This window comes from Thermobia domestica, chromosome 12 (assembly GCF_964235325.1).
Source record: "Thermobia domestica chromosome 12, izTheDome1.hap1.1, whole genome shotgun sequence".
Lineage (NCBI taxonomy): Eukaryota > Metazoa > Arthropoda > Insecta > Zygentoma > Lepismatidae > Thermobia > Thermobia domestica.
Genome location: NC_137465.1, coordinates 176,744,764 through 176,771,796, shown reverse-complemented (window position 1 = coordinate 176,771,796; position 27,033 = coordinate 176,744,764). Strand labels below are relative to the sequence as shown.

The 27,033-nt window shown below is 36.1% G+C and overlaps 1 protein-coding gene and 1 long non-coding RNA gene across 2 annotated transcripts in view; both read left to right on the top strand.

Moving 5' to 3' along the window:
- LOC145666850 (homeodomain-only protein-like) overlaps positions 1-27,033 on the top strand; it is an 88,830-nt gene that overhangs the window by 30,747 nt on the left and 31,050 nt on the right. The window lies entirely within an intron of this gene.
- On the top strand, positions 9,286-26,848 carry LOC145667131 (uncharacterized). Its single transcript, XR_014127870.1, has 4 exons — positions 9,286-9,317; positions 11,666-11,709; positions 21,857-21,995; positions 26,696-26,848. It is a non-coding gene; the product is annotated as an uncharacterized LOC145667131 (long non-coding RNA).

Here is a 27,033-nt window from a genome sequence, read left to right as displayed (position 1 = left end):
TACTATATTAAAATCTCTTTACATTACAAAAAGTAGCTAACAATTGAAGATGTGGAATCAGTAAAGAAAAATAACAAACTATTCTCATTATATTAGTTTCATAGGCTATTTCTTTCGTCCAATAAGTGCATTCCTCCTTAATGATAACGCTTCGATTCAGAACACAAAAATAATTAGTGATTTCTATGTGTATCTCACACAGTCTTACGGCATACCAAAGGCAAGTAGGAATTCAAGGTCTCTAATCATTGGATAAATGAATGTAACAATCTTAAATGTAGAAAAGCTGGCCAATGTGGAAAAATTAAACATGATGTTCACGGTGTGTTATTGCAAAATCCTGTTTTGTTAAGAAACGGACACGCAACGAAACATGGTGTCCTTCAATTGTTTGCTTTTTTTAAAAAAAAAAAACATTTTCCCAGAGTTCTTACCCTTAGGACATATTATTTCGAAGAAAATAACGCTTCATTCGTTGCTTTTCCTGTATAAACTCTTTTGCATGACGTCGTAAATTTCAAACCTTTTAAAACATGAGTCATTTTTCAAGACTCAAGCAATTTTCCAGCGGTGGTGATGCAGTTAACTTTTATGATTCGATTCGGAGCTAGGGCACGCATAGGCTTCGTCGTCTTCTTTTTTGCCTTCGTCGTTACACTGTGTTAAATTCGAGTGGAATAGCAAAGAATTATCTTATATACTTCTTAACTCACTTTAATGTCTTGTTATACATGCAAGAGAAATATCGAAGCGGTACGCATCACAAAGGATATCCAAGGCCACGTTTCCTGTACGAACAAAATAAAAAAGATTGCACGCACAAATGACGTCTGGCGCGACGATATGTAGTTTTGCATTTTAAGATACACTGATACCGGAAGTTATCGATCTATAAAAGAAAATTGGCATCTTTTGGAAGAGAGAGTTTATATCACCATTTACGTAATACCGAATACCTATCTATCATCTTGGTGGTATGCGAAAATTTTATGTTTTAAATATTAAGTTATAAATAAAACTTTCGTAATGGTCTTTCTTAATTTAGGCACGTAACAAACGTGCTTTGACTTACATGTAAAGCCAATTAGCCTAAAAACAGCAAATTGGTATTTATATCGATAAAAACAGAAGCGAGGAGAATTCTAATAGCTTAACTATGAATAGATTTGTTTATTATTATCCTTCACGTGGACTTTAATAGAAATCACGATTCCTGAAATCTTTCTCAGAAGATATTTTACACAGTTTTCTTTTTCTTTAAGTTTTTAAAACGTCAATTATTCTTGCTCTTATATGAAAATTTCAAGGTTTAGCTATAGCGGTTGAACCTTCCAACGAAACACCATGTTTCTTCTTATCATTCAAATTTAAAACAATTATCGTGTATTGAAAATTGCCAACTTTCGAGTCAAATCTTTAGGAGAGCAGATCTGAGGAAATTCTGGTAGTTGTTCATAAAATCTTCATAAAAATAAGTATCCTCTCAAATAGTTGAGCGATCTAGCTGTGGTGGTATCTTCTAGTGAAAAATAAGTGTCCTCTCAAATGGTTGAGCGATCTAGCTGTGGTGGTATCTTCTAGTGTCAATGAGCTTAAAATAGTGGAAAATGCACTAATTACTCTAATTAAATGGCCCTTTCCCAGGGCCATATACAGGAGTGGCTTTAGGATTTTAATTTTGGGTAGGCCCATTCCCTCGCTTATGGATACATATATACATTTGATTGATTAATGACAGTAGGAAATTACTTTTACAGTAGTGGTTGATACTATATGTTAAATAATTATCTACCATTATTATAAATAATGGAAAATATATTTACTCTTTATTGTATCTTTTAGCGTTTATATATTTTTCAAAATTTTTGGGTAAGTCCGTGCCTACCCAGCCTACCCGCTAAAGCCTCCACTGGCAATATATAAGTTTAAAATTCCGCAATGTTGATATATATTGAATATTCTCTGGTAACTAAGTTGATGTGGAGAAGTTTTGTCGTGGTGAGATTTCGGTCAAGCAGAAGTTCGCCTGCGATATTTTGTTCCACAGTTTTGGGCGACAGAGTTTTAATTAAGCGAGATTTTGAGTGGCGAAGTTCTGGCCACGAGACTTCGTCCATATGCCTTCATTTACATTAACTCACAAAGATTAATACAAATAGAAGACTTATAATGCAATGGCGAATTGTTAAAAAGATATTTCTTAGTGGAATACAGGAAGAGAATTTTGATCTTGTAGCCTGTCGAAGATAATTTGTTGAGTCGTCAATATGTGGGATAGGATATATGATTTTAGTTGGAGTGTAATTATTCTACAAGTCTTAAATGCGAAATTGGTGTCTTCTCTCTTCCAAATGCTAGAGCTACTGTATCTTGGTTGCTAAAAAAGAAGAAGAAAACAAAATATTACTAGTTTATTATTATTATTATTATTATTATTATTATTATTATTATTATTATTATTATTATTATTATTATTAGTAGTAGTAGTAGTAGTAGTAGTAGTAGTAGTAGTAGTAGTAGTAGTAGTAGTAGTAGTAGTAGAAGAAGAAGAAGAAGAAAAATATTAAGTTCTTTTTTGGTAACTGTTCATATCTACTATAACATATCCCTTGTTTGGTGTCAGACCATGCGAATTTATGGTAGGCATCATGTCCGTTCGCTCCCTTGAGGATTTCCCATTCCATCAAATCTTCTATCACCATTCCATCCTTTATCATCCAGCTCCTTTATCCTATATGACATAATAATATGACGTTTCCTTTTTTTTTATTTTAAATAGACCACGTATAAAATTATGGTAAAATTGCATTGTATCTTAAATTGACTATCGGCATAACCATGGGACGTTAAACTTAAAGATTTAATTTCATTTTTTGAATTGACTATTTTTCTCCTTAGCAACTTTTCAATAAAAATGTCAGCTAACTGTATGATATTAAGTATCTCCAAAATCAGCGAAACCGATTCAAACTCGTCTGGTCTTCTCTGTCTCTTGTTGTAGTGGGTGTTTAGAAGAATAATGCTAAAATTAGTCCCTGAAGAAAGAAGCGTTGATGTGTGTGTGTTTGTGTATTTATATATCAGATCTGTTACGTTCCAAGAATCTTTGTCGTTGCCTTGTAACGGCTTTGTTAGTTTATTTAGCTTTGCTGTTGATGAGGACATATTTGCACTTCTAATGTTTGCAGAGGGCATTGCCTTACCTTGATCATCCAGAAAGACAAATATTAGGATCTTTTCGAAAGGATTTTTATTTCATTTTGCATGTTCTGTTGTCACTGAACTTGGGCTTTGTATACCGATTTAACTACCTTGAACTGGTTAACCATGTTTCTACGGCAGAGAAGTCAACATTCTATGGAGATGAAATTAGTCATTGTATTTGAAGTCGCAGTCACCATTCATCTAACCATAAGTTGATGTTAAATACAATACTCGTGTATTGGTAGAAAGTTCATTGTATGAATATCTATAATTTATTATTCAACGGTTATAAATGTCTACATAATTAACCAAACATGCTGGTCATTTAGTCCCACTTGTGATTAAATTAATTATGAATATGTTAATTCATAAATATTAACATCTAGGTAGTCTGCTGACTTTCCGAATGCTCTCAAAAGTTGTTTAAAAAATCCTCTTCTGTCCCTTTTATGTTCCTATGTGAGTTTCTGATACGCTACAAGCAATAAAAGGTGGCTACCTTGAAGGAGATTTTGTGAAGTTTACATATGCTTTTTTTTTTCCTTTATCACTTAATATTTATTTAAGTTGCCTATAGAAATGTGTTTCTTATAAATAAGACTTTGGATATTGATTGTTCAATTTTACCAGCTTAAGTCCTTCAGGGTTTCGTGCCCATGATGGAAAATGTATTTTAAGTATATTATTTTGTCATATACATGGAAATTCGTCGTCACCATAGTACTCCAAATTATAGATACGTTAAAATATCAAATAATACTTTCGACAATGTGGATACTTTCAAATATCTAGGATCAACATTAACAGACCAAAACCATATCCAGGAAGAAATTAAATTTCGATTGGAAGCAGAGAACTCGTGCTACTAATCAGTCCAAAATCTTTTGACTTCACGAATTCTGTCGAAAACTTTGAAGCTATAAAATGATAATTATGCCTGTTGCACTGTATGGCTGCGAAACAGTTGAGGGAACAACATAAAGTGAAAATATTTTAGAATAAAATCCTGAAGCGAATATTCGGACGGGAATGGGGAATGACGGAAACTACATAACGAGAAATTTCATAATTTACACCGTTTACTAAACGTTGTTAGAGTTATCAAGTCTAGGAGGCTCAGGTGGGCAGGTCATGTAGCCAGAATGAAAAAAAAAAAAAAAAAAATAGAAACACGTTCAAAATTTTACCTGGAAACCCAATCGGAAAAATACCATTAGGAAGACCTAGGCGCAGATGGGAGGGTAATATTAAGATGGTAAATTTGTGCTGGACAACATTGTGTCCGAGGGTATTCTCGGGATATTCCCGTTTCCTTTTACTTTCTCATTCCACTGTCTTCCACTATCATTCACTTGCCTTAGTCATCGTCTCCCTTAGCCTGAAGGGCATACAAAAATATACGAACCGAGTTACAGATATGTGGATTGTATCTTGCTTATGACACTTTGAGGACTATAGAAGTCTCGTTAACACAGATAGTCAAGTGAGTGTAAAAATGTATGGGAAGAAACCAAGAAGAAAGACCAGGATATGAACCATCTGTGTGTGAAAAAAGTTAGACGTCAACAATGACATGAAAAGTAAAAGACGAGAAGAAAAAGGAAAAAAAAAGTAATTGCATCATTGAACACGTGTTGGAATGTTAATTCCCTTTAACGGGGCTGTCTCTTGAGAGCACATGCTATACTCCCAATAAAGAAAAGGTTGACTTCACGGTAATTACAGACAGATGTTCGGCCTTCGCGATATACAAACATTAACATGCGTATATATATGTATATTCACATATGCTCGGAGTAGACACTTTATAAAATATGTTGAACTGGCCAAGAATGGATTTGTTTTTGTTCCTCATTCTCAGCTGATGTTCTGTTCCTAGAATAACAGCCATTAGGCGTAATGGAGAATGTTTGTACTTTTTTGTTCAGAGAAATAGTGATGACAGTGGTGTGTTTTCATATTTAATCATCGTTAAGAACTCACAGAACACCTTTTTTGTTCAAAGTTAGAAAATACGGTAATGTACGTCCATAGCAGGTTTTGAAAACTATTTTTTCATAAGCATCTAGAGATATTCAAGTTATTTCTTCGACTTCTCAAAACGTAATTGCTTATAGTAACATCTAAAAAATATTGCAAAATTTGTATTTACCCTGAGCTGTCGCGTGACTAAGCAGTTTGTTCCTGTCTGTCAAACCAGAAACTGAATTTGATACTGGCAGGGAATATACAGTATAGGGTTGAAATCCCACAATTAATCCTGAAAAGAAACATTGAACTCCAACTGTGGTTAATTTAGTGTGTCCCAAAAGAATTGAATCATAGGGAATTCTGTAAAATACGTTCAAAATAACACATATGATTCGGAATACATATATTCAGTTATTGATGAATTCCATTTACACTCGTTTGGTAACAGAATCAATCTCGACAAGCATCCTCCATTCCGTATGTCAAGTAGGGTGGTTGCTACCTTTTCCCCACTTAACATGCTGAAGGTAATGTTGTTACCTAAAACGAGACACACTTATCGAATATGTGCCGATCTTCGGTTCCTCATTCCAAAATTTGTATATACTACAATTTAAGAACAATAGAAAGTTTTTCGAGCTCTGAACGTGAGTATAGAAAGACCACCATTCACAAAACTAGAGTAAATTTTACTTTTAAAAAGAGATTTTTTGTTTGTTTGTTAGTGGGAAAATTCCTTCAGAAAAATCTACCAACAGACAACAGGGTGTGTTAAAGACTGTCATTTCGAAGATGTTCTATAAACTCCTCCGATGCAAGGTTCGTAGGATAATCAGTAGTAATATATTTTCTCATATTTGAAAATGGACTATGTTAAACAAGAGCATTATGTCATCAGTAAATCCTTTGATTAAAACATTTTGTATTAAAAGCAGGTCAATAAGCGGAGTCAAAGATTAATCCAGTGCTGTTTTCATAATATGAAAACATTCATTATCTTATCATTTTAGACATATGTTTACATTGCCGTTAATTTGTAGTTGCTATATTACTATGGAATAAAGAAAATAATAGTAATAATAAAAAAGAAATACATCCCACGTGCTCAACATGTGGCTAATAATATTCACATTAATTTTCCTCCATGTTTTGCAAACAGAAATATCTTTACCAGATCTACTTGTGTACTAAGCCTTTTTATTTATTTATTTATTTTTAATTTTCGTCCCAACGGGGGGATACGGAGAGGATCAAGTCGGAAAAAGTTTTTCTCGTATTTCTCCTATATACACCTTGCCTGCATGCAACCAACAATGCATCTCTGTTCCACGGGCTCATCTACATAAAAGGATATTATTGATAGCCTAACTTTAGTGGAATAGAATGAATAGAATTATGTAGAGTGGTGACAGTCCAGATATTTCAGCCTAATTCCAGTTTCGAGAGGGAAAGAGGGTCCGGATGGAAAAGATGATAATGTAAAAATAATCGGAAACAACCTATATTAGTGTCAAATCCATAGTTTTTTTTGAGCCACTAAACTGATTGGTGACAGTCCCGATCACATTTAAGCCTATGTTTAGGCAAGAAGGGGCATGTCAGCTGACTCGGGAATTGACAGAGGCAGCATCTATGGCATTGCTACTTATGATTTACTTGTTTCACTCATAGTAACAGGGACAATGTCGGAGGCGTTCCTGTTCCTTGTTTGTTTATTGCACTCGCAGGCCTGTGCGTGTGCGAAGACCAGGCATTTCAGATAGTATGAACATGAACTGAGTCTTCTCCTCACTATCCGAATGCCTTCAGTTGTTGAGGAATACAAGATAAGAAAATAATTACTTAGTTGCCGCCACGTTGTTTTATCAACAACTAACGGAGCAAAATGCACTATAAGTACGACACCCTTGCTTTTGTGATGTGTGACCGTTTAGTTTGATGTATGGAATGTATTTATTTACGAGGGAAAAGTTGCATATTTCTTTTCTCTTAAGAAGTTTCTCAAGAATTCATTTTTTTGCTTTTATCTCTAACGTATCTTTATACTCGTATCATTATATGGTTTCTAAATTTATATGAGTCCTAAAACCGTTAAAAGCGTTTGTCTTATTTTATATATATATATATATATATATATATATATATATATATATATATATATATATATATATATATATATATATATATTTTAAAGTAGTAACAAAGTGCATGATGCTATTATTAGTTTAAATAGAAAATTATTACAAAATACAGTATTGAAACACTTCTTTTTCATCATACTTCTGTTAATCTAAAAATATTAATTTTAAATTATTAATATTAATTACAGTAGAGCGTCGATTATCCGAAGTAATTGGGGGACATGGGTGTTCGGAAAACTGGTTTGTTCGGATAATCGAACTGTACTGTACTGTACTGTACTGCACTGCACTGTACTGGACTGTACTTCTACAGCCAGTGCCAAACCGACAGAAGTGTGCTGATTGTTGAAACACAGCGACTGGCGGCTTGGCCGGTCAGCAGCGCCTTATGAAGGCCCCATTAGAAGCAATGTTCCGCCAGCGGTGGCTCAGTGCGGCGACTACTGTGGGAAACTTGGTTTGGGAGTGAGGGGGATGATGGACGGTAGGGTGGGAGAGTAACAGGTGCGAGCGAGTACACAGTTCGGTTAAGCGGTCGTTCGGTTGACCGACGTTCGGATAATCGACGCTCTACTGTAATTACATAATTCCATATTTTACACTGACTACAACTATCATCAAAACATGGAAAGTAATTTTGCGAAAAGTCTGTCAGAGCATAGTTTTAAAAAATAGCATACTACCATTCGTGTCATGTGGCTGAAGGAAAAGTGTACGAAAAACTTTGTAGGAGCCAGCTGTGGAATTCGAACCTAGGAACTCTCCCTTAAGAAGCGATTACATTAGATCTTAAATCTACCCTGTTCAGTGCTCAAACACTTTTTGTATAATCATACTTTTAAATGGATAGATAAGGATATGCTGAAAAGAACTTTTATTGCTTAAAATCCCGAGTTCAATTCTCTGCGAGGTACAACAATTTCACAGCTAACTCGATTTAAAAAGTGACGAGCTGTGCGAAAGTCAGAAATAACTGCACTAAAAATAATTTCTTAGTATAACACAGAATTTTGAGAAGTTTATAGTAGATCAAAGCCTTTAAAAATTGAATTTTGTTTAAGTTTAGCTATATGAGATGTGCATCTACAGTTTAAAGCAGTTTAAAGTGGGAACCGAACTACTGTGAAGGGCTTAACGCTCTCCCACTGGGAATCGAACCCGCGACCATGTGTACAAAATGCGTGTGCTCTGGTCACTCTTAGTTTAGACCAACGGGGAGGGTTCTTGTAGGATGATAAACTACAAAGTTTAGTTTGATAATAAACGAATTATAGCTCTTCGTTGAATTCCAATACTTTTTACTTGTTTTGTATTTTATTTTTTTTCCACAAGCGAAGACACTATGCCACGCCCAACAATCGAATCTCATGGCTATTGCGGAACGTACTACGTATTTTTTTCGTTATTTTATTTTATTTCATTTTATTTTATTTTTACAGTTCTACTGAAAATTCACTTCATACTGTGTAACATACAAATCAAGAACGCTAGTAAAGAAAACAGGATAGATATTAGAACAGTAATATATATAAGAATAACAAAACTTTAAGTAAATATTTAGAAGTTGTAAAAGAAAACTCATTAACAATAGCGGCTCTTTTATGAAAGAATGTATTTGCTTTCAAAGTCTAAAGTATTTTACGTTATTTACTAAATTGTCAGATAATTCAGGCCCTTTGCGAAACCCTTTGTTTGAGATGCTGCAATTGTTATAGAGATAAGTTTTTATTTATTTGTTTAAGATTGTCGTCCTTACCGACATATGGATAATCCGAATTTATTTTTTTTTGTTTTTTTCTGTTTATTTATTTATGTAGGTATGTGTGTGTGTGTGTGAGAGAGAGAGGGATTTTTTTTTTTTTTTTTTTTAAGCGGCTCGGGCGAAGATAATGGTGTATCACATTTTCTAACTTTCAACTAAACTGAAAAAGACGGTTGACCATTTCCATGCGATTCAATGCAATTACACATGCCAAACAAAGATTTTCCTGCCTCCTACAGGTACGTTTCCGAAATAAAACTACCTACATACTCTTCTGTGGTACGATTACAATCCATTCCGCCTAAACAAGTCAATTTCACCGGAAATGGCGCTTACCAGTATGTTCGCCTGCGCCGCCCCTTTATTTTTGAATTTTACACACAAAAATTGTCTTCTTATGTGATTTTGGCCAATGCACACTAATAGAATAAAATTAAATGGCCAATATTCTATCTGTCCAATCGGGAGGTTCCAGGGTTTGAATTTTCTCAACTTTCCACATCCTTAGATGGGATTCAAAGCCAGGATTCATAAGTCTTTGTCGAAATTCTATGCATTGAATTGGACTACTGCAAAAACCTATTTCGGCCTGTGATAGCAACAAGTTTTGTAGGAATGAACTTCCCGTTGGTCTAGTGGCTAGTTCGTGCACTTTTGCTGCATAGAATGTCGGTTTTGCCCGATATGAGAACTTTGAACATTACATAGTTCGGATTTTATATTGAACTGTAGGTCCAAGTCCCATATATTCTCAGTGCTGAAAACAGGCCCTAAACTTCAACAACCAACCAACCACGAATGAACTGGCACTAGCTTGAGAATTGGAAATTTAGGTATGGTTCTATTCTCAGGACTTCAATTTCTAGACCAGTTTTACGTACACATTGTAGAAACTTCATACAGAAAGAAATAAAGAATATTATAAATAAATAAACTTAAAATTATTAACTTGATTAACTCTAGTGACGTTAATAAAGTTAATAATTTTTGTGCGTGGGTTTCCTCGGGGTTCTCCCGTTTCCTCCCACTTTTTTCATTCCACCATTTTCATTCATTTCTCATCATCACCGTCTCCTTTAGCCTAACCGGCATAACCGTGGGACGTAAAACGCAAAGATTTCATTTCAGTGACATTAAATTGTAAAGGTCATTAGAATTTAGACTATTTTTAATTAAATTGAAAGTAAGAAATAGAAGAAAGTATTCAAAAATGTGGATTTAATAAGAAACTAGAGATTAGAAAGTGCTATAAAATAAAGTGCTAAGTCCCTTGAGCCACAAGTCGATCCAATGTTTATCATTGTCATTTAACTCCCCGTCAATGATTACGTCACACAGCGGACGTCAAATTGCACTTTGTAATAAATATATCAAAAGCACTTTATTTTGAAGTACCTACTTTCTACCAACACTAGACCACTGGTGAGCCTACATTTTAACATTTTCCTCTGTTTTATCATTAGGGTTGCAACTGGCCGGTTTTTGACCGGTCTGGCCGGAAATATTGCTGTTATTTTGATTAAAACCGGTGACCGGTACAAACTTCTTACCAGCCCCTTTATGACCAGTTTTTTCAAATTTGAATCTAGTTCGAAGCAATTTCATCCAGTTCGAAGTATAGATTTAAAACGTAACTTTCATTCTGTAAATCTAAAACAGCCACCTTTCACCGTCTATCAACGATTAACATATTTAGTTCATGTGTTTAGATAATTTTAAAGATATGACATGAACTGTATCAGGGAAAATTTGTACTTGTAAGGCATTTTATGCATTTGTTGAGAGTGAAAAAAGACTTCTTAAAGCAATTTCCTGTAGTTGAAGTATAAACTTAAAGAATAAATTTCATTTTTCAAATCCAAAATTGTCACGTAAAGATTAATATACGTTTGTTCATCTGTTTCGATAATTTTAAAGAAGTGGTAACTACTGCTAAATGCAATAAAGTGATTAATGCCGATTTCAGTTTTTATTTATAGCACAATATAATTATCTGTAAAACTTCTTAGTGAATGTACTAAAGATATGCAAAATACAGGTGATAATACACTTTTGCCCACGATAGTACATTTCCTTCCCATGGATGAGTCCGAGTAGAGAAACTTCACACTTAGACCTATATCATATGGGAATTTTGAAGGGATGCCGTTGTTTTTATTTTCCAGAATTGGCAACCCTATTTACCATTATTTTGAAACTTGTGGGGGTAAAAATTATTTACGAAGAGGTTCTCTTATTATATTGTTCTACACTGAGAAAAATCCATTATCCGGACAGCGGTATATTGTACAAATACAAGGATTCGTTATGTTTACTAAGGAAATCTGTACGGAGCGTACTTTATCCATATGCTACACAGCTACTGCCTTTAACGCGCTTGGATGTTATATCATGTCGCTGCAGGATGTCTGATATCTAACAATCTTCCGTATTTTATATACGTATACGTATGTTAAATACTTCAGCTATATGTTATATACGTCCATCTGTGTGTGAGGTCCTGACCGCCTATAGACACCTCTTTCTTGCACCATAGATGACGTCATGAAACAACTGTCGTATGCGTGCGAGCTGGTTTATAAACGAGGTTGTTTACAAACGGAAAAGAAGAGCGGAAGGAAAGAAGCCTGGGTAAGTGCAATAGTAAATTATCACTTTAGTTAAATATTCCATTAATTATATATTCCTTTAGTATAACTTGCTTTAATATAGTACTAAACAAGTAATGTGATTTATGACCACAATTCTTACTATTGTAACTCGTTAATGGTTGAGGAGAAAGAAATGGGTTAATCTGAATTTTGAGAAATCTTTGAATATTAATGTTTTGTAACTTTTTACATTTCAAGGTACGCAAAATGAATGTTATGTGTTTATTCTTTCCTTTTTATATGTGACGGTTTATTACTTGATGGAGATTTACTACAGGACTGCTTAACATAATTGCTAAGAAACCGTTTTCAGCGCGAACATTTTCTTGTGTAGTGAAGATTTAGGATTTAGATTTCTGGGCTTTCGGCATCAATGACCTTGTTAGCCCGTCACATGTGAGTTATGACGTCCCTCGGTGAGCACACTATCCGGGGAAAGGGAAGGAAGCAAACGGCCTGGGACCTATATGTTGGGTACTACCCGGCATTTGCCTGGTATGAAATGAGGAAAACCCAAGAAAGCCTCATTCAGGATGTCTGGACTTAAAAGCTTCTGATACTTTTTCGACCGAGTGCCCCTACCGGAATCGAACCTGGGTCCGCTCGTACCGAAGGCGAGAGCGTTAGCAACTACGCTACGCGGAGCCACTTGTGTCTAGGAAACCTATTTTTACTAGGATATTTGCAACAAAATTTATTTCCTTTCTTTCTTTATTTTTCTTTTTCTTTTTGTTTTTTAACAATAAAACAAAACATATTTTACAGACTCACTGAAATTTAAAAACAGCAGTCAGGGAGAGCTCACGTTTAAGATTCTTTTTGTTTTGTTTTGTTTTGTTTTGTTTTGCTTGTTATGTTCTCTAGTTAACTAATGTTTGAGTTCCTGAGAATTATATTATTATTATTATTGTTTCATAATTTTCGAACCAAAAATTAGATGTTTTTCTTTTTTTCCTTGTGTTGACGTCATTGTGGCAAGTTGGGGTGTTTGTATCGTACCTTGGCATTAATTTGGTTACTAGCACATAGTTTCAAGGTCATAAGTTGTAGGCCGCTTGAAACAGCTATTACACAGTTGAGTGTCAGACGTTTGACTTGCAGCTTTCGTTACAGCGTCTAAATTGCAGTATTGGATTGCGTCCAGCTTCTATGGCTGGTAAAAAAGTTATATCGCTTTCGTAATATGGTAAGAAATACAATGTAACAGTTAGGTATAGTATATATGACTAGTTTAATTAGTCGGAAATTACTCTGTTTCCTTGTCTTATTCTTTCGATTATGTTTAAGTACTGTGTCTTCATAGTATTGTTTCACTATTTCTAGAAGGAATTAAGTATTAACGAAGTAAGGAATAAGCAGAAGCCCACTTTGACGTTTACTATTTCTCATACTTCATTGAGAATGTTTTGATCCCCAATTGCGCAAACTTCTAATATGTATGTGTGTTTCTTTTTGTTGTTGTTGTTGTTCTAGTATGTATGTGTGTTTCTTTTTGTTGTTGTTGTTGTTGCTTACACTGCTATAGATATGAGCTCCTTCATGGCTAAGCGGTTAGCGTACGCGCCTTTGGTGTGGGAAACCCGCGTTCGATTCCCGGCGGGAGTGGTTCGGAGTCCATGTTAATCAGTAAGTCCACGTCTCATACAGCCTCGTTGCAGAAAAGGATATTAAAATCAACTCAGCACTGCTTTACAGATGGAGTTGTTTGATTCAGGGTTCGAATGAAGCTTTTTACGGGAAGCAGGCACGTAGCCAAGGGGTGGGTCCAGACCCCCCCCCTTCGGATCCAGAAATGAAAAATATTAAGGAAAGATGAAACAGAAAGAAACAGATGAATCAGCCTCAAAAATATAAAGCTACAATAAGCGTTTTGGTTACTCTTTCTTACGAGGAGCTTTGTGTGGAGGAAACGGGAGGGGGGGGGCGGATCAAGTTGAAATTGGATATTATTATAACGGAACATTCCGAATTCCATCTAGCTCCATGTTAACAGTATGCAGCGGCGCAAATCTGTCTTCAACATTGGGAGGGACGGGTAAGACAGTTCTCATAATTTTTTTAAGGATGTTCAAATTACAGTATAACCTCGTTAACACGAACTCGCTTAAGCCGAACACTCGGTTAGGACGAACAAAATTTCGGTCCCGGCATCGCTGTACGTTATCTTATAGGAAGTTTTATCGGTTAACACGAATTTCGGTTAGCACGAATTACGAACTAATTTTTAGTCCCTTGAGTCAGTAAAGGTTTTGATTTAACACGAACTTCCAATCCTTTGATTTTTTTAAACATCATTTTTCTTATTTCAGATTTCACTCCAGATCAGTTTTTGTCATACAGTATTTATACAGACGAAAATTGCCTTGTAAATAAGAAAAACCAGAAACAGATATCTTTCCTCTTATGAGGTGTTGATTCTGTCCTCTGTCAAGCGCTGAACATGCAGGTGCTTGGCAGACGAGCTGGCGACAGCTCGAGACAAAACATCTTCTCTCCCCTGTAACTCCAAACTGGTGACAGCAATCATAAATACCTTTCCGTTACAAGCGGTACTCACCCTGCTAGCGAAGTTATCAATTTTATAACTTGACCTGGATTTTCTGCGTGGAAGCTTTTTTTTTTTTTTTTTTTTTTAAATCTTCGAAGATAGGCTAATAAACTTACTGTAGTGTTTTCACTTTTCAGAGGATGGTACCGAGACCTACACTAGTCTCGATCTCGATTTTAACTCGAATTTGAGACCGAGGTGTGCTTTCCGAAATCGAGACGAGACCGAAACTCTCAGTCTCGTCTCGATACAATTCTGTAGATGGTATCAAGACAGAGAATAGTCTTGGTCTCGTCACGAATTTGGAACCGAGACGAGACCGAGACTACTCAGTCTCGTCTCGATACCATCTCTAGTGTGTTCTATGACATACATAATATACTGTAGTGGTATGTATAGTCTGTATACTGTAGTGTGTATGTATGGAGAAAATGTATTCGAATAATAAAATTTGTGTCCCCGGTTAACACGAATTCTTTTAACACGAACTCCTGATTTTTCAGTCCCTTGATATTCGTGTTAACGAGGGTTTACTGTATGAAGTTGAAAAACAATGCTGCGGAGGATCAGGGGAGCAGAGTTGTCTTCAAAATTCTGAGGTGGGCAGATTTAAGGCTTATTCTGGGGTGGGGACATCAATTTCATCTTACTTTCCTTTGTGGCAATCGGACACAAATCATCACATTTCTCTCCAAAAAACGCATTTCAAATCGGATTATTGAGGGGAAAGTCCCCCCCCAGTTCTAAGATTGGAGGGGACATGTCCTCATCCCCCCGGGACTTGCGCCAGTAACCGTATGGACTACAAATGACGATCGATAAACCGGTTCTTTCAGATAGCCTGTCAGAACTTAAGCAATGCCCAGAATTACCAATAATATGAACCATTTTGAATTTCGCGGCAACACTAATCCATTTTATAGGATGTCTTTACTCCAGAAAGAGATCTCGTTGCTATTCTTGACGGCACTGAACTAATATAAGAGAAATAGAAAGAAGACGAGAAGAACCGAGTTCGAATGACCTTGGAAGACTATGTCTTTGTCAATACTTTTTTCTATTCTTTTACGCAAGATTTCTTCATAATTCTTTAATTAAAATACTTACTAACATATCCTCATTTTATTGTCCTAACAAATCAATATGGATATGTTGTCAGTAAAATAGTTTAGATTGATCGAACCCCTGGTGTGATAACCACAGTATTTCGTCACAGACCTCCCGTATTGCGAAATCGTGGCTACGTGCCTGCGGGGAGGGGGCGACTTTTCAGATATACAATCCAAGCCTTTTATTTCTCAGTGATGCAAGATATAATATATAGTATATAATATGTAAAATATGAAATGAGGGAACATATTTTCCCGGCAAGGGAGAAATTCTTTGGCGAGTTGGGGAAATTACTTGACGAGAGGGAAAATCTTCATCCTCCCGTTGATTCAAATCTTGATCGAAGATCATGCGAGTAGGATTCCATATTATGCTGTAGGTGTAGGTAGTACACAGTCTTGGCGCTGAATAGGACGCTAAGCTTCAAGCCAACCACATGTCTGTAATAACCTATTGCGATTGAATGGTAATGTAACGTAATGTACGATATGTGCATTTTCTAGATGCCATAAAATTATAATTTTAATTGAACATTCCACGATTATATACTTCAGGTTAAAGGAGTTTGATGATTAATTGAAGTGAATAATCGAGGCAGTGATTCTCAATCTTCTTGACTTACGACACACTTTAGTAAACCCCAATGACATCGATATATTTGTTTAGATTTTGGATTGCTTTCCAACAAGTCGAGCCGCGCCAAAGCTGTAGGCTTACTAAGTTAAGTGAACTGATCCTAATCTAAATCCATTGTTTTCGGGGGCGCAGAAATGGACAGTGACACTTCCGATACTATTTAAATCAAAATTCAGCCAAGCAACTTGGGGAGGGAAAGAGGGGAGACGGATCTTACAAATGATCGAAAATAACCGACATGAGAGAGCGTTTCGTAATAGTAAAAAAAGTGACTGACTAACGTAACATACATGTATTACTGGTTTTCTTATTTTCACCCAACGAAGCAGGTAATTAACGCTAGTACTAGGTATGTGTAGACTAAATGAGGTGATTTGCTTCGTGACCCTTCGAACAATGTACGAAGCGGATGCAAGCAGTTAGTACATGGAGTTAGCTTACCTAAATTTAGATTTCGCTTTCCGAAATCTTAATGGATGTATTAAGTGATTTCGTTACTTACACTCTTAATCTCTAAATACAAGGATTCAAAACACATTTTCGATTCCAAACTATGACTCTGCTAGACAAAGAAAGCATAGTCCAGTGTATGTTTTACTTCATTTTCATATACGTGCTCGTAGGTTTTCTCGGGGACTTGGTTTCCTCCCACTTTCTCATTTCACCAAATATTCCATAATCATTAACTTGCTTTAATCACCGACTCCCTTAGCCTAACAGCATAATAGTGGGACATTAAACTCAAAGACTTTATTTTTATTTTCAAGTAATTACTTTTCTCTCCCTTATTTATTTTTAATTTAATTTCTCTTTCAATTTCCCTCTTTTAGGAACATCAACATAATTTACAATTCTTTCTCATTATAATAACACTATTAAAAGTCCCATATGCAGCTCACCACGTTGGAACCCAGCGGAAACAGATGAACAACGAATATTGTCGAAAATATGCATTGCTTACAGCGGCGTAGCGAGCATTACAAGATTGGGAGGGGGATGAAACTTGAAATTGCCAAGTCTTGATTTTTATCTTTAAAAAATGTCAAGTCTTGATAAAAAAAATGCCAAGTGTTTCGAAAATCTTACAAACCCTATGAAAAACTATTACAGCAACCTTATTTTCATATTCGTTCCATTCCATGCCCCCCGTCTGAGACACGAATAAGATCAGCCCTTGTTCCGCTCTCGAGTCCAATTTAACATCTAACCTCAGGATCATTATCATCACCCACGAAGCACAACTGTTAATTTGATAACTCATGGCTATGTTAGGTAACCTCCGCCAGCTAATCTTCACGAGAACCTTTAAAGTTACAATCAGTTGTAGAAATGCATTTAAAAACGTAGAATAAGGTAGGTTATATTTACTGTTTGTGATGTAGAAGTGCCTAATTTACATATTAAACATTCAATTGAGGGGTTCAGTGAGAGACCAGGCTAACTTACATCCAGGTCAAGATTGAGATTTTGACGGAACAGCATACTAATGTCATTAATTGACCTTTGCCTCAACCACTTGTCTGTGTGGCTTGTCCTGAGACAGGGGCGGATCCAGGGAGGGTCTATCTCCCCCAAGAAGAGGAAACTTTGTGTATTTTAATATAAAATAAAACCCACCCAGAGTTGAATCTCTTAAAAGTAGCTCTATCTTGTAAGTAGTGGCATTACAACCCACCGCCCCCCAGTAGTCCATCCTGGATCCACCCCTGTTGTATACTAAACCAAACTATGAATATCAGTCGTATCCTTTGAAACGTGCTGTTTTCATTTGTTTCCTTTTCTTTCAGAAAGTTAAAATTGTCAGTTAGCCTAGTCTCTCGCTAAACTGTCAATTGTGACAAAACACACCAATAATTGTTGATGCCAACTAAAACATACATATCCAAAGCCTACAAAATATATCACATTATTTAAGTTTTTTTCTTTCTTTCTTTCTTTTTTTTTTCAAAATTGCTTGCAATGTTTTTCTTCGTGCCAAGCATCCGAATGTCATCTTGAATTCTGACCTCATTTCACTACAATTCTTTGAAGTGTAAGACTGCGCAGCTTTTTTTTTCCCTCTCTCTCGCTCTCTTCAGTCCTTCAGTCTCCCCCACTTTGATTTCATGATTTCGCACTCTGATGAAAAGTATTAAACACCAAAATGGAAAAGTACTAATATATAACCTCTCTTTTAGTAGCCCCTCCAACCACACGCCCGGGGCACGTGCCTTGCTTGCTCGCCCATAGCTCTGTGAGCTATATAAGTAAAATACAATGCGCGCGCATATGTAAACTTGGTGCCAGCTTTGATTCTCGCTGAGAGAGTATACATATAATGTTGGTTCGAATTCCATCAAAACCATAGGCTCATTTTTGTGTAACCTTGGTACTAAAGAAGACAGTAGACTTCAACAAATATTCCTGTCGGGCCTCGATGGCTCAGTGGTAGAGCGTTCACCTCTGGTGTTTGGGGTCTTTGGTTTGATCCCAGCTCGCGCCAAGTAAACTTTGTGGTGGACAAACACCGTGTGAGTGGGTTTTCTCGGGGTTCTCCCGTTTCCTCCCACTTTCTTCATTCCACCATTTCATTCATTATATCATCATCAGCGTCTCCTTTAGCCTAGCCGGTATACCCGTCATTATTGATACAACTATTATATACAGGATGCATCAGAAGTCCCTTGTCATCCTTTCTGAAAACTACAGGGATGTAGTTACATTGATTGCGAGATAAGAGATACACATTAGGCCCAGAGGGATACTTTTGGATTACATCACGCGGACGGTCGCCATCTTAGATTCGAAATTGTAATACGGACGATAAGTGGGTAGTGTGATACATGGCCATGCACTAAAATGTTCTGAGGATGTCAAATATGCAATCAGATATCATGTAACTTATTCTGGTGAAATGTTATTGGCAGTGAACCAAGTGAGACTATATGTAGTGGTATGTCATACCCTTCTTCTTTTTTTTTTTTTTTTTTTTCCAGTGATAGAGACATACCGTTTCTGGTTTTTTAGTGATCAAGATAAACCTTCACGGAAGAATAAATGCTAAATACCATTAATAAATCCCTTTTTTATACGTATTGACGAATAGCTTTGCACATAAAAAGATTTTATTTCTTATGTAGATTCTAAGTTGACAATACTGACATTTTTACCTTTTTCTACCTTTTGTTTGTAAAATGAGGTGTTTTCAAAGAAGTTCATCTAGTTTATATGTTGATGTGCCGTATTGAATTGTTTCTTTCGTATGTATGTATGTGTCGTCTTGTCTGAATTCTTATAAGCGTCGTATTTTGAGCATGGGCGGATTTAGGGGATTGCTGTGGGGGCAGATCTTACGGGAGTTTGAAATACCCCTCATTCGAGTGTGTGGTCCAGGAGTTTTCCCGCTGGAAATTGTTAATATTGAAAGTCGGTTTTTGAGCACTTTCGTGTATAATTCTCTGATACAAGGTAAGGGCTATTTTTATTTATTTTTTTCCAGAAAGTTGTTCACGATGGATGGATCAGTCTCCGTTTTTTCTCCGTAACTAAAAGAAGCTTTCCAGTGGTTTTCAGACATTATGTAAATAGAAATGCAATCTTGTAGGCTTCACACCTCACTGCATTTGAACATTTAGATAGCCGATATGTCGAGTCAAAATCGTAATAAAACACACCGCCTCTGATTTTTCCCACTTCGAACACATTTCCCTGTTATAGTCAGGGGTAAAAGCTAGGGGGAACGCGGGGGACGCAGTTCCCCACCTCGAAAAATATGTAGGACGTCCCCCAGATCCTAAAATGGTACAATGGGCAGAGATAGGCAGGAGGAACGGCGTGGAGTGATGCCGCTACCTACCGTCCCCCCACCTTTTCAGGTCCACTTTTACCCCTGGTTATAGTATATGTTCTACATGTTCCTACTGAGCAATAAACATTTGCAGAAGCTTCTTCCAATTGCTGTGGACACAAAGTAGGATATAGGGTCAAATTTGTGCACAGACGATGGCGATACTTTGTTCTAGATGATAAAAATTATGAATATTTACTGCACAAACCATAACCTTAACTTTTCCACTTAGCTAGAAATTGAACAGCGTTAGGTCCGGTGATCGAGCAGCCATTCAACTGCCTCTCGTCGATCAACCCATGTTCTAGAAAATTGTTCAAGTAGTGACGCAATACGAATCCATAATGAAGAAAGCGCCATGGTGTTGAAAAAACTGCGAGAATGTACCATCCTCGGGCATCGCAGCTCGCAATATCTATCCCTGTACGAACGAGCGTGAGGTATTATTCCGCAGTTAATTTTATGGAATGAAAAAGTGACTGATTAGACGTATTCCTCATTTGTCTGCCAACAACATAATTAATTTTCTTTGCGCTGGTCATGTTGGAGGGGTCTTGCACGCGGGGTTGTCAGGTGACCAATTGTGCATGTTCTGCCTATTAACCTTCCCATTTACGTAGAGGTCAGCTTCATCTGAAAAGAGTATTTGCATAAAAATGTTAACCATAATTACTCACTGCACTTGGCGATCAACATCGTTCTCGTGGAGATGTTGCTTCATTTGCACCTTGTACGGATGCACTTATACACGCGCAGACCCTATGACTCAACCCACATTGCATTAATAAATGACGTGTGCTCCTCTGGGGCCACATCGAGAAAGAAGTCAGCACTGCCGTAGGCGTTGCTTCATCTGTAGCTCTCTACGATCGTCCGCTACGACGTATGTTCACGAATGTGCCCGTCTCCTCAAATTTAGTTAATTACTGTGACACTGCAACATGTAACACAGTCACATTGTGGATGATTCTGTTTGCAATCGGTAACCACTGTACAGGCACTCCTCCCGCTCCACAGTTTGAATATTTCGATGCATTCCTCACGTGCTAACGGTATGGTTCTACATCTAGAAGAAAGAGGTAAATACAACGTTCAATTGGCAATAACTTTTCACCAAATTAAGCTCCATGGAATCTGATTGCATATTTGACATACTGAGAAAATTCTAGCCTGTGGCCATATATATATCACATTACTCACCAGTTTATAACAAACAAATTTAATCCAAAATGGCGGCCGTCTGTGAGAGTATTTCCAAACGGCCTAATGTGTATCACCCATCTCACATTCAATTAAACTACACCCGTGTAGAATTTAGAAAGGAACTTCGTATGATGTATACAGGGTGTTTCGAAAGTCCTCTGACGTTACAACAAAACGTAAGAGGAAAAACCATTTCTAAATATGTTGTTTTCATTCTAAAGTGAACACTTTTTAAATCGGAGGAGCCGTTTGGGCTGTACTCTTTATGCGCCCAATGTGGAATGAAAATGCAATGTTACCATTTACCTGGACCCACAACATATGTGAATGAAGTTACTGTTTGAAATGGGGGCTAGCCATCGACATGTTAGCGTAAAAATCAGTAACTTCATTCACTTATGTTGTGGGTCCAGGTAAATGGCAACGTTGCATTTTCATTTAACATTGGACGCATAAAGAGTGTACAGCCAAACGGCTCATCCGATTTTGAAAATTCCTTCAACTTACATTGGAAACATCATATTTGGAGACGGTTTCCCAATTACATTTTGTTGTAACTCTGATAATAATCGAGTTACTTAATGTCAGGGGACTTTTGAGACACCCTATATATCTTATGGAATATATGTTTGATGTCCCTATAACTGTAGATATAATTTAGTTTGTTTAAATTTACAAGTTATTACAAGTAGATTCTGACTTACATGCGTAAGAGTTTGTATGTAACTAACTAATAAATTCTATTTCATGAAATTTACATTGAAATATTTAACACAAAATCTTTTATATTCATGCTTAACTTAGTGACTTGGCTTTGGACTGCAACTGATTATTGTACCCCATTATTGCTTGAGAAGAAAACCGATGTCCGAATCTTCATTTGGAGAAACCAAAGAACTATTGGAATGCTGAGGATTGCAATCATTAATTTCTACACTTCAAGGTGCGTAAAGTATATCTAGGTATATTCTGTGTTTATTGTTATAATTACTATTACTATTATTGGGTTTAGAATCAATCAAGTACTTCATGATATTTTAGAGGGATCAAGATGGCTGCCAGATAGATAAATATTTGAGCGTCAGGCCCTTATTTCTTTTCAATTTTATATTTAATCAATGTCTATTCCCCCCCCCTCATTATTCCACCAAATCGTATTCCAAGATCATCAATTTTCAATACTCATTTGTGACTGTCAGCATACATAGCATAACCGTAGGAAGTAAAACAAAGATTTATTTTTATTTTTCGTTTTCATGTCTTTTCTCCATAGCTGTGAAAAATAACGCCTTCAACATCATAAATTTGTATGCTACTTGCCTGCTTTCGAGCACAGTAATCAACTATTTGGACATTACGAAGCAAAGCAGGTCTACGTTGCAGTTAGCATACTTTTGAAAGGATGTGACATAATGATATTGGTGTTGCGATGTTCAGCCTAAACAGTGCAAGTAAATAAATCTGTAACAATTGTATTGGTGTTTAGCTTACATGTCCTCCAGACGGGCCATTTTTTTTTTTTTTTTACATCTTGTTACTTCTACTGTATATGAGGGGTCGCGGTAGCTCAGTGGTGGAGCGTTCACCTCTGGTGCTTGGGGTCCTGGGTTCGATCCCAATCCCCGCCAAGTGAACTTTGTGGTGGACAAACACCGTGTGCGTGGGTTTTCTCGGGGTTGTCCCGTTTCCTCCCACTTTCTTGATTCCACCATTTCATTCATTACTCATCATCACCGTCTCCTTTAGCCTAACCGGCATAATCGTGGGACGTAAAACTCAAAGATTTCATTTCATTTCTACTCTATATGAAGTATATTCTGAGGTTGTGTTTTTGGGGACGTGGTAGCTCAGTGATGGAGCGTTCACCTCTCCTGCGTGGAGTTCCTGGATCGATCCCAGCACGTGCCAAATGGGCTTTGTGTTGGACAAACACTGTGTGTGGTTTTCTCGGGGTTTTCCCGTTTTCTCTCACAGTTTTCATTCTACTATTTCATTCATTCTCATGATTATAGTCTCCTTTAGCATACCCGGCAAAATCGTGGAACGTAAAACTCAAAGATTTCATTTCATATAAACTTTGGTGCAAAGTAACCCCATAGATGAAGATATTTTGCACCACATACAAAAAAGTATGTTCAATATACTAACATAATGTTTGTCTGCAATGTTTTCTCTCCTGTATTTATACATTTCACTTTTTACACAAAACTGCATGTGTAACGAATTTTTGTTACGAAATTCGAGACGAGACATAGCTCTTCCAATAGAAACAGATACAGTTTTCGAGACGAGACAACTTTCGCGACACCTTTGCGAGAGGTGACAGTCTCAAATCATTTCTCGTGCGTACCCCTAGCCCATATCGTGCGTTATCAAAAAGCATGTTAATGAGAAATAACAACATGTAAATACAATATAGGTAGTTAAAAACATTTTTGTTTTCATTCTTCACTAATGCATTATTATTAACCTCAGTATTTTATTGTCCATTCTTAATCTTAAGGTGATATATAATTAAGTTTTGAATTCGGTTAACTTATTTTGTTTCTCAAATTGTATTAAAAATGTATGTACAAACATGTTTATTTTCATTCTTGAGTGCTTAAAGTCACTATAGTTATTAAACATAGTAATTAATATTGTACTCTTAACGTTAAAATAATATACAGTTAACTTTTGAATTCAGTTAACATTTTTCTTACTGAAATTGCTTTAAAAAGTATGTAAAAACTTTTTTATTTTCTTTCTTGAGTGCCAAAAGTGATGCACAGTTATTAAGATTAGTACTTTATACTCTATTCTTAATTTTAAACTGATAAACAGTGCGTTTCTGAATAAATTATGTCAAGTTATTTGAGTGACGAACACTGGTACAAAACCCTAACTACCACTGGAACATTTCGATTTTGAGATGACTACTACCGGTGCAATACAAGGGATTTTAAAATATTGTTTTTCCTTCAAAGGCTATTCGATTTTGAATTCTGACTACATGGTCATATATAGGAAGGATCAGTGTCTCTTTCCAACTATGGTACAGCTCCGACCGATTCACGGTGCTCACAGAAGAGACAAAAGAGTATGTTTTCAACCTTAAAGTAACGACCACTGGTGTTTTTACCCTGGTATGCAAAAGTAAGTGGGTACCCCAATGGGGTAGAGGGGTACTATGCGGTACCTAATTTCTGCATTTTAGATATATGGAAATACATGTGTCTAAAATGTAAAGAACTGATATTTGTTTACCGAAAACTGCAACTCGGTAAGCCTTACGGATACCGAGACATGGGAAAATAAAGAGCGACACGATATGTATGTGGGGCTTGCATACTTGAAGGTACAATTTGGAAAATGAATTCAAATATGACTAACGGCTATCAAGATATTATCAAATAAAGAGAGGACCAATACAGGTATGGGATTTTCGTATTAGATGATAAAATTTCCGAAACCGGTCATGGAAAGTTAATAAACACCAGTAGCAATTCCATCTTCAAGTAATTAGATATTTCCATGGGGTGTTAGAACATCTTACAGTCTACCAAGATTAAATTTTAAAAGCTTTTGAAAATATAACTTGACATTTGTAAAGAGTATTAGAAATATGTATTTACCTAAAACTTGCAGCTAGTACATCTAACATATAGAGAAACACCGTGAAATAAAAGAGTATGAGATGTTGAAACTTCGGAAAAATTATTGGTCCCAACAAAATTAAATAAGATGGTATTTCTATGGGTTAAGTAAGTACCTCAGTACAATTTCGATGGAAAGATTAGTTCTAGGTTTTCTTCAGGCAGTTCCAAAGGTTCATCGAGCTGTGTAAAAGAGTGAAAATTCCCTGTGAATATCTAATATAGTAACCAAAATATAACGAGTCATTTATTTTATGACGTAAAAATAGAGATCTTTAAGGATTTGTACTTCTGGGTCTTTGCTATAAGAAAGAAATTCAAAAACCTACTGTATATACCTTAATATGCAATTAAATCAGTGAGGACACAGTAACTTAGTGGTGGGGTGTGTACCTAGTATGTTTTGCAGAAACTACACTGGAGTATTCTCTTAATCCACAGAGATACGATCACACTTAACTGCCCATTTATTTTTAAAATGAAATTAAGGCAAGTGAATGTTGATGATAGAATTGATGGAGTGTAAAGGTGGGAGGAAAGGAGTACACCGAGAATACCCACGAATACAATGTCGACTACAAACTGACTTGGACACGGATCAAACCAGGGACCCAATACACCAAAGGTACGCACTCTACCACTAAGCCACCGTGCCTCCACCCATTTAATTGTCTATTAAGGTGTATACGGTAGTTTTCTGAAATTTCTTCTTCTTACAGCAAAGACTCAACAGTACAAATCCATGTGGGTCTCCATTTTTACGACCTCGTAAAATACATAATTACTTATATCTCGGTTGCTATATTAGATATTGACAAAGAATTTTCATTCTTTTTGTACGCTAGGAATTATCACGCTTGGATTTACCCGAAGAAAACTTCGAGCTGAATTAATCTTTCGATCGGAATTGCCCTGACGAGTGTGAGGTACTCACTTAACCCATATAAGTACCATCTTATTTAACTTTTATTAAGATCAAAAGTTGTTTTATGAAATTTCAAGATCTAATACTCTTTTATTTCACGGTGTCTCTCTAGCTGTAAGATGTACTGGCTGGAAGTTTTGGGTAACTCTATTCTCTTTTCTAATACTCTTTACAAATGTCAAATTATATTTTCCAAAGCTTTTAAAACTTAATCTTTTTAGACCCATGATGTTCTAAAACCCCATGGAAATACCCAGTTACTTTAGGATGAAATTGCTACTGGTGCTTATTCAGATTTCATGATCGATTTCGGAAATTTCACCACCTAACACGAAAACCCCATAACTGTGTGGGTCCTCCCTTTATTTGACAATATCTTGATAGCCATTAGTCATATTTTCATTAATTTTCTAAACTACTGTCAAGTATGGAAGCCCCACATACCTATGGTGTTCCTATTTATTTCACCATATTTCGGTAACTGTTAAACATACCGACTTGCGGTTTCGGTAAACACACACCTGTAACGTTCTTTATAAGTTTATTAAGATATATTTTAGAATGTTTAGAAATGGGAGGTCTGCGAATGCCATAGTACCCGAAAACCCCCATAAGGACGTGTGTGTAGTGTATTGAATTGAAACTACTTTTGAGGTTGTTGATAGCCCTCAGTAATTACGTTTTCGAAACTGCACAATCTAGTACGCAAAACTCACACTTCTATGGTGTTGTCCTTTATTTTCCCATACCTCGGTATCCATAAGGCTTACCGAGTTGCGGTTTTCTGTACTAAACAGATATCAGTTCTTTACATTTTAGAGACATATATTTCCACATATCTAAAAATGCAGACATATTAGGTACCCCATGGTACCTCGAACGCCAGTGGGTACCCACTTACTTTTGCATAGTAATACATTTCGAGTTGTTCAGCATCAACAAACACTTTTTTTTTAATTCATCATTTTTCTACCAGAAACCCAAAAGTCCATACCTGACCGAACAGATTTTGTCCATTTAATCTAAAAAATGTTAAATATTTTAAAATGTAACATTTTAAATATTTTTGGATTTTTGTTTCAGGTATTTCATGTATCAAAACAAAACCAGGATTCTGCATGAAAGACAGCGAAAAGAAGCAGTGTAATTTGTGGCTAAAAGCACGTCCTTTCTGAAGACAGACCCGATTGTATTTACATTCTTTTGTACAAATATGTAACCTTAATAAATATACTGCTCCGCAAATTATTTCTTTCTTCCATAAATTAGAATAAATGTATGTCTGTTTAAAGAAAATGTTTGTTAGTTAAAGGTCTTTTCAACTCTTTTTCTCTGTAAATAAGAACATTATACCTTGCAACATTTTTTTTTATCATTGTGCAATTCCGATTGGATAAAGTAAATCTGCACGAAGCACTATT